Consider the following 15,352-nt stretch of genomic DNA (forward strand, 5'->3'; position numbering starts at 1 on the left):
AATGCCATTGAAATTTTTATAGGGATCACTTTCAATCTGTATATCCTTTGGGTAATATGGACATTTAAACAATATTAATTCTTCCAATCCATGGCAAGGAATATCTTTCCATTTATTTGCATCTTCTTCAATCTCTTTCATCAATGTCTTATAGTTTTCAGTGTATAGATCTTTTACCTCCTTGGTTAAATCGGATTGATTTCTTAATTTCTCTTCCTGACATTTCATTATTAGTGTATAGAAATGCAACCGATTTTTGTACATTGATTTTGTATCCTGCAACTTTAGTCAATTTGTATATTAGTTCTAATAGTGTTTGGGTGGAGTGTTTAGGTACATTCATTAGCTTTCAGTTTCAGTGTGCATTACTTTTCTAAAAGTACTCTTTCATTTACTTAGTCATATTCCAACAGGTTGATTTAATCCAAGGGTTTTTTTTCCTAGTTAATTTATCCACATGCTTACAAGTTGTGGCATGAAAAAAGAAAAAAAGAAAAGGAAAAAAAATGGAGGATGGGAGGAGACCAAGCAAACGTACTAAAACTTCCCTTTGAAAGTAGAATGTATCACTTACAGCTTCAATGATTTCAAGTTTAGAATCCTTCAGAGTCCAGATGAAAGCAGGAGGGTCATAAAAAACAAAGTTTAGTTTATAAAAAGAGAAAAGAGCTCACTGCCCTGTATTTCAATCCATTTGATCTTACCACAGTACCAGCTCAGACAACATTTTTTTAAATGTCATTTACTTGTAACAGAGGCAAACAGTCTTACCTCCTGAAGGTGTTACCTTGTTAAGAAGCATAATGCCTTCCTAATAAAATCCAGGTGATTTATAGCATGTACACAGAGGAAGCAGATTTGGGGTAAAAATTGACAGTTATGTAAGTATCAGAAATGCCAGCTGCTGCATTGTGGTTCTCTCTGGAAAGGAATATGTCCTCTTGCTGGGAACCATCTGCATAGGAGTAGGAAGACTCATTTCCAGAAAGTTTCCTCATATCTATGTGCTAAAATAATCTAAACAGACTCTCTTATGGTCCTTTTTCAGATAGTAATAATAAAATTAATAGTACATATTTTAATAACGGTTCATATTAACAAGAATAATAATTGAAAATATCAAATGAGAACTAAAAATTTGGAGTGGTGTGTTCAAAATTAAGTTTGAGTATCCCTTCCTTCAGACATTCTCTCTGATTATGCACCTCCTCCGTATAGACTAAGGGCTCTTCCTCGGGGTGCCTATCATAGCATCCTTTGCTTAATCTTTATAACAACCAACGCACTGTATTTTAATTATTGCTTTCCTTTGTTTTGCTCACCAAGGTAAGAGATGATGTCTTACTTGAACATGTATCCCCAATATGTGGTTCATTTCCTTGTGTATAATAGGCACTTAATAAATTTTAATGAATTAATTAATTCACAAAGCACTTGCACACACAGCTTTTCATCTGATTAGTACAATTATTCTGCTGAGTGAAAACACAGAAAATTTTATTAGCACTCCCTTTTACAGATGGGAGGAAGTAAAAACACTTAGGGACATGACTTACAAAGGTTATACTGCAAATCGGCAGAGGGAGTGCTCCAAGTTCTGCTCTCTCAAGCTGCCACCTCCACACAGAGAGATGATGGTGTGCAACAGATCTAGTGCCCAGGTCTTCTTGGACCCTAGATGAGAAGTCAGGGACCTGAGTGTTACTAGTCTTGTGGCTTTGAGCAAATCGCTTAGACTCTGTTTCTCGATATTACCTATCAAAAGAAAGTGAGCAGATATGTGTGAAGGTGTGTTACTAAATAAAAACCCTAAGTAAGCTAAAGTTTTCATCATTTATAATCCTAAGAGAATGGTCTGGCCTAAAATGGCCATTTATTCATTCGTTCAGGGCGTCTATTGTGAGACTAACTGGTCTCATTGTTTCCATCCCTAATATCTACTTCCCTGAAATTTATTTTTCCACACTGTAGCCAAGTGACCTTTCCAAAAGGTGAAGATGATGCTTCCTAACTTAAAACTTTCCAAGAGGTCCTGGTATCTCAAACTACTAGCTTCACAACATTATCCTTTAGGATACAAACGCTGGTCACTTCTCCATCCTTATCAAGACCCAGTCTCTCCTGCTGGGGACACTCAACTCATTGGTCTTTCATACTTCCTCAAAAAATATGTATAACAAATGGTACATAAATGTAACATATGTTTATATATATATATAATTATATATATATTTTATATATATACATAGTGCATAGTGTGTGAGCAAATTAATGTGGAGGTCTTTTGCAAAATGAAATGACCTACATCATGAGATATTATTATAGCAAAGTAAAATAGTGCCTAAAGTAGCTATTTATTTTATCATTTAGGGAGCATCTACTGAGATCTAGATCTAGATCTGTAATTATATCTGTATCTATTTCTTACTTGAGAGAGCCTTCCTGACCTCTTGGAGTAGTTTAAAGCTCTGCTCTGGGCTTCTAGACGACCCTAGGACCTATATTTTTTGTTTCGTAAAATTCATCACACTTTTTCCATGTCTGTCTCTATAACAGACTTTAAGTTCTGTGAGGCCAGAGAATCTGTTTATTTTACTCATCGCTATGACCTCAGGATTTAGTAGAGGTCCTGCCATATAGTAGCTGCCCAAAAATATGTGTTGGATAAATGATGAAGAGATGTATGAAGGTAACACGCTGGGCTTGTGTTAAGTGAAGGAGATAGAAATTTGAAATACATTGTGCTAAATGCTGTGAAAAGATATCTAAGGCTTAGTCTTTTTATGGTATCCAATCCTCTTTTTCTCATTTTCTTTGGAGATTCATCCCATCCCATCCGCTTCACTCTTGGCACCATTAGTTCAGGTAGGCTGGCCCCAAAGCCTTGTCGTCAGGTTGTCCATATGACCAAAAGAAGGACATTAGGATCAGTACTGGCACTTTGACTGGGACTAATAGGAAAGCGATATCTTCTTCCCTCCACAGTTGTTTAGCTGGTAGAATGCAAGCCTAGGTCTGCAGGGAGCCATATTTGGGCCACATGGAAGAAGTCCACTTAAGAATGAAATCAATATCTGTGAGAGAGGAGTTGAGTTAGCAAAAGAGAGATCAAATTCCAAAAACATTGTTGGAACATTTTTTATCAGGTCATGCCTGAATTTAGTCAGTCTCTTGACTTTTTCTTTTAATTAAATAGTCCACTTTAACCTCAATTAAATTTAAGTTTAGCTTAAGTTTGCTTGGATTCAGTTTCTGTAAGCTGAAATGGAAAATGTTTGAACTCATGTATAGAGAAGCATAAAGGAGGCGATGAGGAAACTCCCTTGCCTAAGGGAGAGAGAGGGTTTCAGAGAAGCCCACAGGGAGGAGGTTACACTTGAAGCTAAACCCAAAAGAGGGTTGTTAATACTTGCAGAAAATCAAACCTGAACTTGGTACTAATTGCATCTGGACACCCATGCTCTTGATAGAAGGCAATGAGTCGTATATAAATATATGACTTATCACCTAGAGCCAAAATATGCCTAAGGTCCGTACCTATACTTAGTCCATGATCTTCCCTCCCTGATTGCCAATTATGTGGATTTTGCATGGCAGCATAACTTCCAAAGTTATGTGTCTAACAGAATAGTGAGAAAAGCATCAGGTTTTGAACCCACTCAGATGGAATCATCTACAAGTAGTATTAAAATACAATGGGAAAATTTCTCAATTTCTCTCAATTCTGCAGATTCCTCTCTTCCTTATCTGTAAAATTAGAATAGTAATATTTACTTCAAAAGAATGGCATAACATACAATAAATATCCAGCATAGAGCACAGTACATATTAGATGATCAGTTTTACTTTAATGAAATGTTTTTCTGAGAGAATCCCAGACTCTGAATTCTTAGGAGAGAAGATATTACACTATTTCTCTAATTTAAGGATAATGTCTAACACAGTTTGGACACTCAATACATGTTTGTGGAGGAAATAAAAGTTTCTCAAAAGACCAGCATAGGCTCACTGGACCCACTTTGTCATCCAACTTTCTTCTCAGTCCACTGTAGCCATGGTTCTATATTCACAATTCCATGCATATTATGGGAGTATTTCATCTCCAAATCCAATAGGTATATTTTAGCTGTTAACCATAGCTGTTAACCAACTCTACATCTGTGTAGCATTAAATTCCATGGGCCAGGTTTCCTTTCCTAAAACTATCTCCTCTGAGTTTCAAGAACCTCCTTTCATTTTCTACTCCTTTGTGACCACCTCCCTCTGTTGTATTGGTTAGTCTGTCTGTATCTGATCATTAAAAGTTGATGTTTAGGTTGTTGTCATGGGGCTGGGAGGAGAGGGAAATGGGAGTTGGTGTTAAATGGGTACAAAATTTCAGTTTGGAAGCATGAAAAAGTTTTGGGGATGGATGATGGTGATGGTTGCACAACATTGTGAATGCACTTAATGCCACAGAATGGTGTATTTAAAAATGGTTAAAATGGTAAATGCTATATTATGTATGTTTTACCACAGTAGAAAAATTGGTGTTTATCCAAATTCTGTCCCAGCTTTCTTTGTTCTTACTATGCAAGATTTCCTTTTTTTAGTAATCCATCCAATCCCAAACTTTCAACTATCACTTATGTTTAATTTTAAAATCTATTATCTCCAGCTTCAAAAGATCCTCTCGCTCCACCAATTCAGTCATTCAGAAACCATTCACTGAATGCCATTTATGTGTCTAGCACTGAGTTAACAATTAGACGTAAGTTGTAAACCAATGATATTTTCATTTGAATGTTTGTTCTAGTTTGGGTTCCCTCAGAAGTAGACCCTGAGACTCAGACTTGGGTACAGATAATTTGTTTGGGTTAGAGGAAGCACAAGAGAATTGGTGAAGTGAGACAGGGAATGGCATGTTAATGAGGAGCTGGGTATCATTGTGGGATCACTGGCATTTCATTCTATTGAGGACATTCTGAAAACTGTGTGGAACTGCCTCAGAATGATCCCACCAGAGCTTGGAAAGGCTGGCATGTGAATCAACATCTCCCAATTCCCACTGCTTGAGGATTGCCCCCAGGGGCATCAACTACCTGAACGTCTAGATTGTGCCACTTGAAGCATAACAAGTTCCAATGATGCTGGAGAAATTCCTCAAAGAAGAGGGACTCAGATCCAGATTCTCGAGATAAGGAATTGTCAGTGTGCTGAAAGCTGTACCCTACAGTTACCTGTGCGAACTTACGTGGACCAGGGCAATGTGGACCAGGACAACACCAACACTCGTTACAATGTCTCCTGGCCTCTTGAGTCAGCATTCCCCATTAAACATTCAGTCTTCTGTCTCACATCTGTTCCTGTGTCTTCCCATCATAGTAAATAGCACCATTATACATCTTGATCAAAGGTGTAAGACAATTTATTCAGTAACCACTGTATCCCAGGCACTGAAACAAATTTATTTACTTTCTCTCAGAAGTTCAATAATGCTGCAAGAATAAAGCATGTTCCCCATTCTATAAATAAGTAAATTTAAAGATCACAGTCTTCAAATAATTTGCCTAGAATTACACAATTGTGATATAACAGAAGCAGTTTTCAGATCCAGATCTGATTGACTTTCAAATCTATGCTCTAAATTATTTTATTATATATTATATTATATTATATTATATTATATTATATTATATATTATATAAATATATATAATTATATAAATATATATATATAAATATTATATATATTTATTTTAGCCTCATTTTCTACTTCTGTAAAATGGGGATAACTACTTCAAAATATTGAGGTAAGAATTAAATACGTTATCACGTATTTGGTATCTGCCACAGAGCCTTCCAGGGTTGATATTTCAAGCATGTTGCTACACTCCCATGGCCAGGCCTGGTCCATCTCTTTCTTTTCTTTTTTGTTGCTGAGGAAGATTCGCCCTGAGCTAAGATCCATGCCAATATTCCTCTATTTTTCAGTATGTGGGCCACCAGCATAGCATGGCCACTAACAGAGCAGTCCTGGGAACCGAACGGGGGCCACTGAAGTGGAGCGTGCTGAACTTAACCACTAGGCCACCAAGGCTGGCCTGTCCATCTCTTTCTTGGTATAGTGGTTGAAACTAAAGCACCTCAAACAAAATGAAGAAAGGAAAGCTGTGCCTTCTTTTTGCATTCAGTGCCTTGCATAATGCACTATACAATAATAATGCATTGAAACAACAATAGATGTTCAATGAATGAGTGCTAAATTTTACTCAATTTTTCCCTTAAGTGTCTCCTAACTTCCTATTAGTTAGTGTCTCCTAACTTCCTCCTGTCCTTCCTAATCTTCTATTCCAATTTGTATTCCCCATTTTCACTAAAATAATATATCCAAAATGAAAATTTATTGCATTGCATCATTGCTTAAAGCCTTTAAGGATTATTGTCACTTATGCTGTAATCCACAGCTTTTTAGTGTGTCACTGAATGTGCTTCATGGTCTGTGTTGTTTTGCTATACATACAATGCCAAACTATCCAAGGATCCCTGGTGGTTCTGTGCTACGTCCCTCTAAAGGCTTCTATGTTTTCCCTCTGCCTGGGATCTTCCTCTCAAACTGGTCTTCATGCCCACATCAGGTCACTCATCCTCTGTGAATATTTCCTTCCTTGACCACTGAGCTCCATACTTTCCTCTGGTTAGTTTATAACTGTTCCCTTAGGATTTCCTCCATACCTTATGAATTTTCTGTAATAGCACCTACTGCATCCTCTGACAGATGCTGCACTCCACAAGAAAAGAGATTATATTTTATTTATTGTTTTTTAATTCTGAAATCTAATCAATGAGATATTAAATGACTGATTATATAGAGTTTAATGAGTTAATTGAATGGAGTTGTAGCTCATGCTAGCCTTTCTAAAAGTCTTCAAAGAAACAGTCTTGAATATTTTTACAGGCAGAAGTTATATTTTAATAAGTCATGGGATATAAGTTAGGACAGTTGATTGAGCAACATTTTTGCACAAACTGATCTGAAAATAAAAGGATATGAGAAAACATAGCTTTCAGGAACTAGTGGGAAACTCAACCAAGTCATAGTTTATATTATGCTTTCTTATACACTCTTATTAGTGAGGGCACTCCTGAGCTGTACCTTAAGTAATAAACAGAGTTCAATTACTGGAAATGGGGTGTGGGAGTGAATTACTGGTGAAGGCACCAATATTCATAAATGCATGAAGATCTTTACTCATTGCACAGATATTTGTTGAGTATATACTGGGCACTGAGCAAAGGATACAACTTCGGGTTCCACGCTCTCATGCAGGTGGAAAAGACTCCATGTGGAATCCTGGTGACCGACCTGGGTGCCTCTTGCTGTTCCCTTCCCCAGATGTAATGGTAAAAGGGTAAGTAGAGCAGCGCCTGACTAAGAAGGGCATCATGATCAGAGGGTCAGGCCTCTCAGAGGTGAGGCTCTGGGTCTGTAAGCCATCAAGGCCAGCAGCAAGACTAATTGAGGGGCAAAGAAACCTAGAATGGGTAATGCAGGAGAGAGGTGATAAGTATCAGTTTCAGCCCTCAGACCAACTGTAGCTGGATGGGTATAGTTCATTCTTCTATCTTTCATCTTACAAGCTCCTCTCAAGAAAAGAGTTCCACCAGAATCCTGCAGGAACTATTCTCTGACTTTACATGGATAAATTAATCTGAAGTGCACAAGGGTTAAACAATGGTAGACATGAAGATACACTACCCAGATCCACATTCATGAAGGATTTGTTGTCCAGTCATGGAAAGTGTAGTCACAAGAGAGTCTCCTACTGGTATTTCCTTCAGAGTCTGTCTCTGCTATAGAGAACTGTCTCATCTAAGATCATGTCCTTCCTAAGGCAGCTTGCGTCCTTGTGACTGAGTGAAGTGAGAGGGGTATAAAGCTGACTGATCAGAAGCCTGAAGTCTCTGTACATGAGTGTAACCCAGTGGTAGATGTCACCTGAACTACAGCCCACTCATAGATGGCCTTGATAGATAACTGCAAGAGAAATTTCTCCCAGTGGGTAGAGATTTGGGGACTACACCTGGTTATCCACTTTGTGTTGAAAAAGGAGTTCCCTGAGGTCAGCTTATATATGGAAATTGGACAGTGGTAAGTGGCCTGGCTGACTAGAAGAAGTGTAGAAGGAGAAAGATTGGAAGATCAGTAACAAGGAGGCCTGGGGTAGCGGGAGGTGAATAGGCAAGGAGATAAGGTGAGGGCACCAAGTGGGAAGGTCTTTATATGTTAATTCCCATCAGTGTGCATTTTTCATGAAAGAGGCACTTACCAGTCAAGGAGAAAAATGCCTTGGTGAGTTGATGTAAGCCAGCTTCTATCCTTGGCCACCTCAATTCTGGCAGAATTACAATATAAGTGAACAGGCTTTAATGACAAAGATGAAGGATAAGCATGAGCCCCCATTAGCCAAAGCTGATCTAGCTATTTCCACTGCCAGAGTTCAACCTATCAGCAGCAGACCTCAACTCTTAGTCCCCAAATGGCACCATTCCCATTGCATATTTGAGGGTATCAAATAACCACTTGATAGCAAGTTGACTGCATTGGATTTCTTCCTTCCCAGAAATGTCAGCAATTCATTTTCACAAGAATAGACATATGAATACACACGTGTTTTGGGTATGGTATGGGTTTGCCTTCCCTTCTTGCAAGGCCTCAAGGTCACCTTTGCATGGACCTGTGATTACAGGACCCACTTCCCATATTTCACCACTTTGAATCAAGACATATATATGTTGCAGTGTCTCCAATAAGATCAATACATGAGACAAGAAACCCAAAAGTAGAAGCAAGAGCGACTCTGTTTGCCATCTCTCCAAGTGTTCCACTTGGAGAATTTGTGCTTCTTGTCCCCATACCATGAGTGGAAGTATAGTTAGCTTCTTCTACAGCCAGGTGTCTCTTATGCTCTGTTATGTCTCTTTGGACCACAGCTACCACCTGTCACATACAGATTTCTCAAGGATATGACACACATCAGGGCACTGTGGCCCCCAGATTTTAGTTTTGCAAGAGATACACTTAAGTCCCTGTTCATTTGATTTGAATTGAGAAAAAGGATGATTCTCATTATCCCTATAGGGAGAAGGAGGGAAAACACCCCGGAACTCAGCATCTTTAAAGAAATGCTCTCTTGGCCCCTCAAAAACAGATCTTGAGGGCTAAGTCACTGGAAACCAGTTTGAGAATGTAGGAGCACTTGCCACCAGTCATGGCTTTGTTCTTAACTTTTGGGAGCCTCAGAAAAAAACAAAAGCAGAAAAAAAGTCCCATTTTGAATCCTAATACACAAGGTTATATATATGTGCTGAAGACAACACATGGGGGTCTTGAATGCCAGGTCAAGGAAACTGGAAGACATTAAAAATCCTCCAAATTAATTTTTAATCATGTTTGTTCCTGCCTTTATATGTATTTCTCTATCCCTGCTTGCAGGTTCTGCTAAGCTAAAAAATTCTAAAGCACAGGCACTTTGGATCCCAGCAAAAATTTGGTTTTCATTATATGCCTCAGATAATAAATCAGCTCGTATTGATTTGAACCTTGACTGAGGTCTTCTAAAAAGACTTAAATTTCTTTTCTGCGTTTTTAGATTGGACCAATTTCACTCAATTTTGAATTTCATTACAAACTGCCTTCTACATTCAATGGAAAGCCGATTTCCCACACAGATTCACCGAATGCATCTCTCCAAACTGCAGCTGAACTTTTCTTAGTGGGATGTCAGCATCTTCCATGATAAATATTGATCTTGTATTCAGCCATTCTAAAACAAAACATTTCCCATTTTCACGTGTTCCACCCTGTGGAGGCAAATCCTCCAAAGAAGAGGCTAGTCTTCACCTCTCATCAAATAATGAGTATTACAGGTTTCTATCGAGCCAGGAGGATCTGAACAAGTTTTCAAATGCCTTCTCCCCAAATCAACTGTTTGAACTTGCAGTCCAATAGTCAAAGGCTTATTGAGAATTTGTGGTGTCAGTAGGGAATTACAAGGACATTCACATATAATATATACACCTGGGAAAGGCATTTCTTTTTGTTGGTGGAAAACTGATCATTTTGGCTAAAACTACAGATGTAAATACCTACAAGTCATGTGAAATTTAAACTGTGGAAAAAAATGGAAAGCATTATTTGTTTTTGATTAACATGTCAGAGGTCCCTCTGTGTTTAGCCTGAGTCTTTCTAAATTCGGCTCTCAGCCCTAGGCATACTAATCTTCCGTCTAAAAACTCGATTTTATCCTGTTACATTTGAGTTCCCAAAATTTTAGTAGTTCTCTATGGTTTAAATGTCCAAAGTCTTAGTATAGGAATCTAGATCCTTTGCATTCTAGTTCCAACTTATTCATAGAGACCCACTCCCCTGAAGCCTGCAAGGATAAATCCTTTCCTTAAGTACAGTGGCCCAATTAGGATACAGAATATTCTGGCTTTTCCTGCCTGTATCTCAAGAGCACACAGTCTTCTAAAATTATTTCATAATTGACAAATTTCATACCACAAAGCCTTAGACAAGGATTTGGGAGCAGGTTTACTGGGGACGTACCTCTGAAAACAGGAGTGAGGGAATGGGGAGAGTGACATAATGAGAGAAAGGTACATTATAATGCAGGTTATTATGGTGGAAAATGGGACTCAGTGCTTCTGGGAACTTTCCATGGAAGCGGCTAGATTGAGCTTCAGTATTATTGGTCTGAAGGCTGGAGTCAGGGGCATCTACTCCCTAACTTCCATGCCCCAGTAGTCAGGAATTCACCTGGAGGCATTTATTCACTCACCCTTCTGAATTGCATCAGATACATGAGCTAGGTAGCCTTCAGTGGCTTTGGAGAAATCCCTGCAGCAGAAAAGTAGAGTTTCCTTAAGTGGGTTTGGGGTGGGATCCAATCAGAGCACATGGAAATGTCCACCAGAATGTGACTGAAATCAGAGGTTGACTGGGGGGACATGGTTTGGGGCACCAAAAACATTGATCCGTCTTCCATGGTCACTTCAGAGTGAGCCCCAGAGGAGCTCATAGTTACTTTCTCCTTGTCCCTGAATTTAGATGCACTTCATAGCTTCTGCTTTTATAGTTCCTCAGTGGCTCGTAGGTTCTATTAATGGCCATTTTAATGGCTTCTCACATGATGATACGGTCCCAGGACCTGCAGTTTTTATGTGTATCCATAGTTAGCAGCCCTTTCTCCAGTGTACAGTGGTCTACAGAGATCGCATCCCTCCACAAGCCCTGCACTCCCTCCAAATGGTCTGCTCAATGACTGCCAAACAACCTTTCATTTTCACAAATGCTCAGAACCTTTTTTCTACACAGTTCATCCTCCCCCTTCCCCATATTTAACCACTACTTAACATCTACTTAACCACCTATTAACATCCCATATTTAATATTTATTTTGCTTATCAGAATACAGCTTACGCTTCAAAGTCCCACTTGGCTGCTGCCAAGTGTTCTCTGCTCCAACATAAAATTATCCCTCCTTTCTATTAATTCCTGTGATAATAACCAAGAAAGTAATTATTTCCCTATGAAACCCAGATGTCAATTGAAATACCCTGAACTTTCAGATTCAAAAGCAGTGGAGAAATCACCCTTCTCAAGCATTCCAGGGATTCTAAGAAGAATGACTTACATTTTTTCCAGATACTCCTGATTCTCAGTTTCCGCTTCCTCTGAATTAATTCAGTTTGTGGATACCCTTGTAGATGGTGTCTCTATTCAGGCACATGTCAAAACAAACCTGATATGTAGCTCTCTTCTCTTGAGTCCAGCACCAATAATAACAATAACATATCTATCCATCGAGATGAGTCTTCTATTTGCACAGAAGACTGACAAAACTTCTAATGTATCACTGGAATACCAAAACTGCATTGGCCATTTGTTCCAAATAGGTCTTCCTTCTATATTAATGGGTATCATTCAATCTTCTATCCCTCAATTCTGTCATACTTCTCTTTACCTCAATCCTAAATCCCTGTTCATTTCACATGCAGAGTTCATTTCTCTCGCACTATGCTCTCAACTCTCCAACTTCAACCCCAGTGTAACCATCAAGGTATTTACCTAGTAAAGACAGTTGCTTCCCTCAAAGAAACACGGATACAACTTGTAAAAGAATAGTGTTTTGCCTTTAAAAGTGCATCTATCAATAGAAGACAGACATGAATCTGGTAATGTTGAAGTGTCTTCTAAAAGAGAGCCCCACCTGGTCTAACTCTACTTTAAGGACGCAGATCCTGCTTTACTAGCACCCAGTAATGACGAGACACTGAGAGAATGACTCACTAAATTAACAAATACAAAACTCACATGTTCTCAAAATGCATTTTATCAAACAACAATGAGAAATATAATCATCTTGTGGGCTTGATATGTTCAGGCTTCTTGTTGAGTCTTTTCTTCCTCTAGCCAATGAACATGGGACTCTGAATTACAACCAGAGACTGTTAGTAAGAAACCATGAGAAATCATTGCCATGGAGAGTGTAAACAATCAAAGTCTTTGTCATCAATTCAGTATCTCCTTAATGCCCTTTGGTAAGCATGAAAACTAGAACTGTGAGAAGAATCCCATGGTCCAGTGCAATTAGGCTAACATATGCATGGTAGTCCTTGCCCATGGACTGCAATTGATTGATTAGACTCTGCTAACATAAACTCTTCTGACTCTTCTCTTCCTATACTAGCAAGCATGCCCAATCCCATTATGACTGACACATTATTGTGAGAGTATATTAATATATTAAAAAATGTTACTCTTGAGTCTAGTTGCCCCAGGAATCATGTTATGCTTCAGGTAATTCTGCATGCCTATGTTCTATCTTTTATATGTTGTCTTACAGCCTAATTTCCCTCTGTTTTAAGTTCTTAGGGACGTTATATACTTTGGTTCAGGCACAGCACTGATACTCGACAGTTTGTAGCTCTATCTTTAAAACTCAAACTACAGGGGCCGGCCTCGTGGCATAGCGGTTAAATGTGCGTACTCCACTGCTAGTGAGCCGGGTTTGGATCCTGGGCGGGCACCGATGCACTGCTTGTCAGGCCATGCTGTGGCGGCGTCTCACATAAACTGGAAGAAGACGGGCACGGATGTTAGCTCAGGGCCAGTCTTCCTCAGCAAAAAGAGGAGGAATGGTATGGATGTTAGCACAGGGATGATCTTCCTCACACACACACACAAAAAAACCTCACTACAAATTACATTTCATTATGCCCCATTTTATAGTATATATCTTGTCCTACTCAATTGATATTTGCCTCATTATAGATATTTGTATAGGCTTCCAATATTTTCCTCTTATACTATGAGCTCTTTAAAGGCAGGAGCAAAATCCAGGGGCAGTACCTACAGAGATGTGAACTGTACCACATAAAGCAAATCGCAAAGGAGAAACTAGTGGCAACCACTTCATAGAGCGTGTATAAAGGCAAAAAAAAGAAAAAAACTGTCTGAAATATTGTTGATAAGGACTCATGTCATTAGGTTGAAATTTGAGGAATTGCAGATGAATTTTTTTTTTTATGAAATTGAGTAATACTGTTCTTGATCTATGGCCATGATCAATCCAATGAAGAAGAGTATGTGATGAGAACAGCACTGGGCACTTTAAGGAAAATTGTAGGTCCCAGGGCAACAGAGAGGTTGCATCCAAAATGAGAGATGAGATTTTTCCAAATGGAACGAGAAACACATTTGCAAGTTAAACGATTGACATATATCAACATTGCATGAGTATCTGTCACTGAAGAGAAGCAAGGTGGTAAAACTCAGTCGGTTAAAGCTTTAGGTCAGATATTCTTGAGTTTGAAGTGCAGCTCTTCTGCTTGCTACTGAGACCACTCGGTAAATTTCTGTTTCCTCATCTGTACAATAAGGATGATAAAACCTACCTTAGAGAGCTGTCATAAAGATGGCATTATAATAGCTCACATTTATTGAGTACTTGCTGTGGTCCAGACACCATCTAGGGATGCCTCTTATATGATCTCTTGTAATCCTTTTAACAGTATTGAGATAGGTATTTTTACCTACCAACGAGAAAAAGAAGGTATAGAGAGATCACTCAGGATCATGCAGATAATACGTGTTAGACCTAGAATTTGAACCCAAGCATTCTGATCCTAGAGGCTTCCTGGTCTTAACTAGGTTGCTACACTACCTCCTAAGTGACCCATTATCCTGTTAAAGATTTCCTAGTATGACACAATGCACAAAAAGTCTTAATACCAGAAATTAGAACATAAGTTCTATTTCTTATTATTAATTATTATTAGATTTATAATTATTAAATTCTATTAAAAATTATTAGACTGGGTGTTAGGCGATCTTAATTCTGGTCTTAGCTCCACCACTGATCAGATGTATGGCTTTGGGGATGTCACTTTCCCATTCTGGCATTCATTTTTCTCACTTGTAAAATGAAGCATTGCCTGTGATATTGCCTGAGCTTACTTTCTGCTCCAACAACTCATGATTCCTAGGTAAATATAAGGACTATTTATTGAACAGCTTAGAGGCTCCACTGAGCAGACTTTAAAGACCTTAAACTTTGTTTCCTGAGTACCTGGTTTTACTAAGTCTTTTAGAGAGGATGCCAGATTGGAGGGGAATTAATAAAGCTAACAATTTTATTTGCTTTATGTGTTGCATCAAAGAACTGAGAAGAAAAAAAAAAGCAAGTAGAAAATTCCATCTTCATTTTTTCAGAAAGAGGCTCAAAGTTACAGAGGTGGAGAGGTTTCATTGCCTGTCCAGAGTGATCTTGGATGTCCTTTGAAATAAATTGATCTGGGGTCCTAACATATGTAATTTCAATTTCAGTAACGGTAGGTCTGCAGCATTAGCTGCAGTTGCCAAAAAAGGGTTGACATTTATTACAGGCTCAGACGTGGAGAAAAATGATTCTTCACATGAATACACTTGCCTAAAGCAATGATAGTCTCAGAGGGAAATCATAAACAGAAAGAAAATGCTACTTGACTACCCTCAAATCTTGGGAAACCTAGAGAGGCTGAAGAACAAATAATTAGCATTCCGAAGAAGTTGCTTCTTTTTCTCTTTAGCTCACTGTAATGGACTGTGTTGGTGCTCTGCGCACATCCTCTTGGTAATTTCCTTTTTGTGAGTGCCAATGGCCTCCTACTCAAGCATCTGTGCTTCCCTGCCTGCGAGCTTTCTCTGGCTGAACGTGGGGCAGGCAGGGGTGCCAGGTGGTTGATGTACCAGGAGCAGTCCTAGTGGATAAGTATCTCAGCTTCCTCATCCTTCAGGTAGGACAACTTTGAGGTCTGCTTCTCCACAG

The sequence above is a fragment of the Ceratotherium simum genome, chromosome 8, assembly GCF_057802395.1.
Source record: "Ceratotherium simum simum isolate JZ-2026a chromosome 8, ASM5780239v1, whole genome shotgun sequence".
NCBI lineage: Eukaryota > Metazoa > Chordata > Mammalia > Perissodactyla > Rhinocerotidae > Ceratotherium > Ceratotherium simum.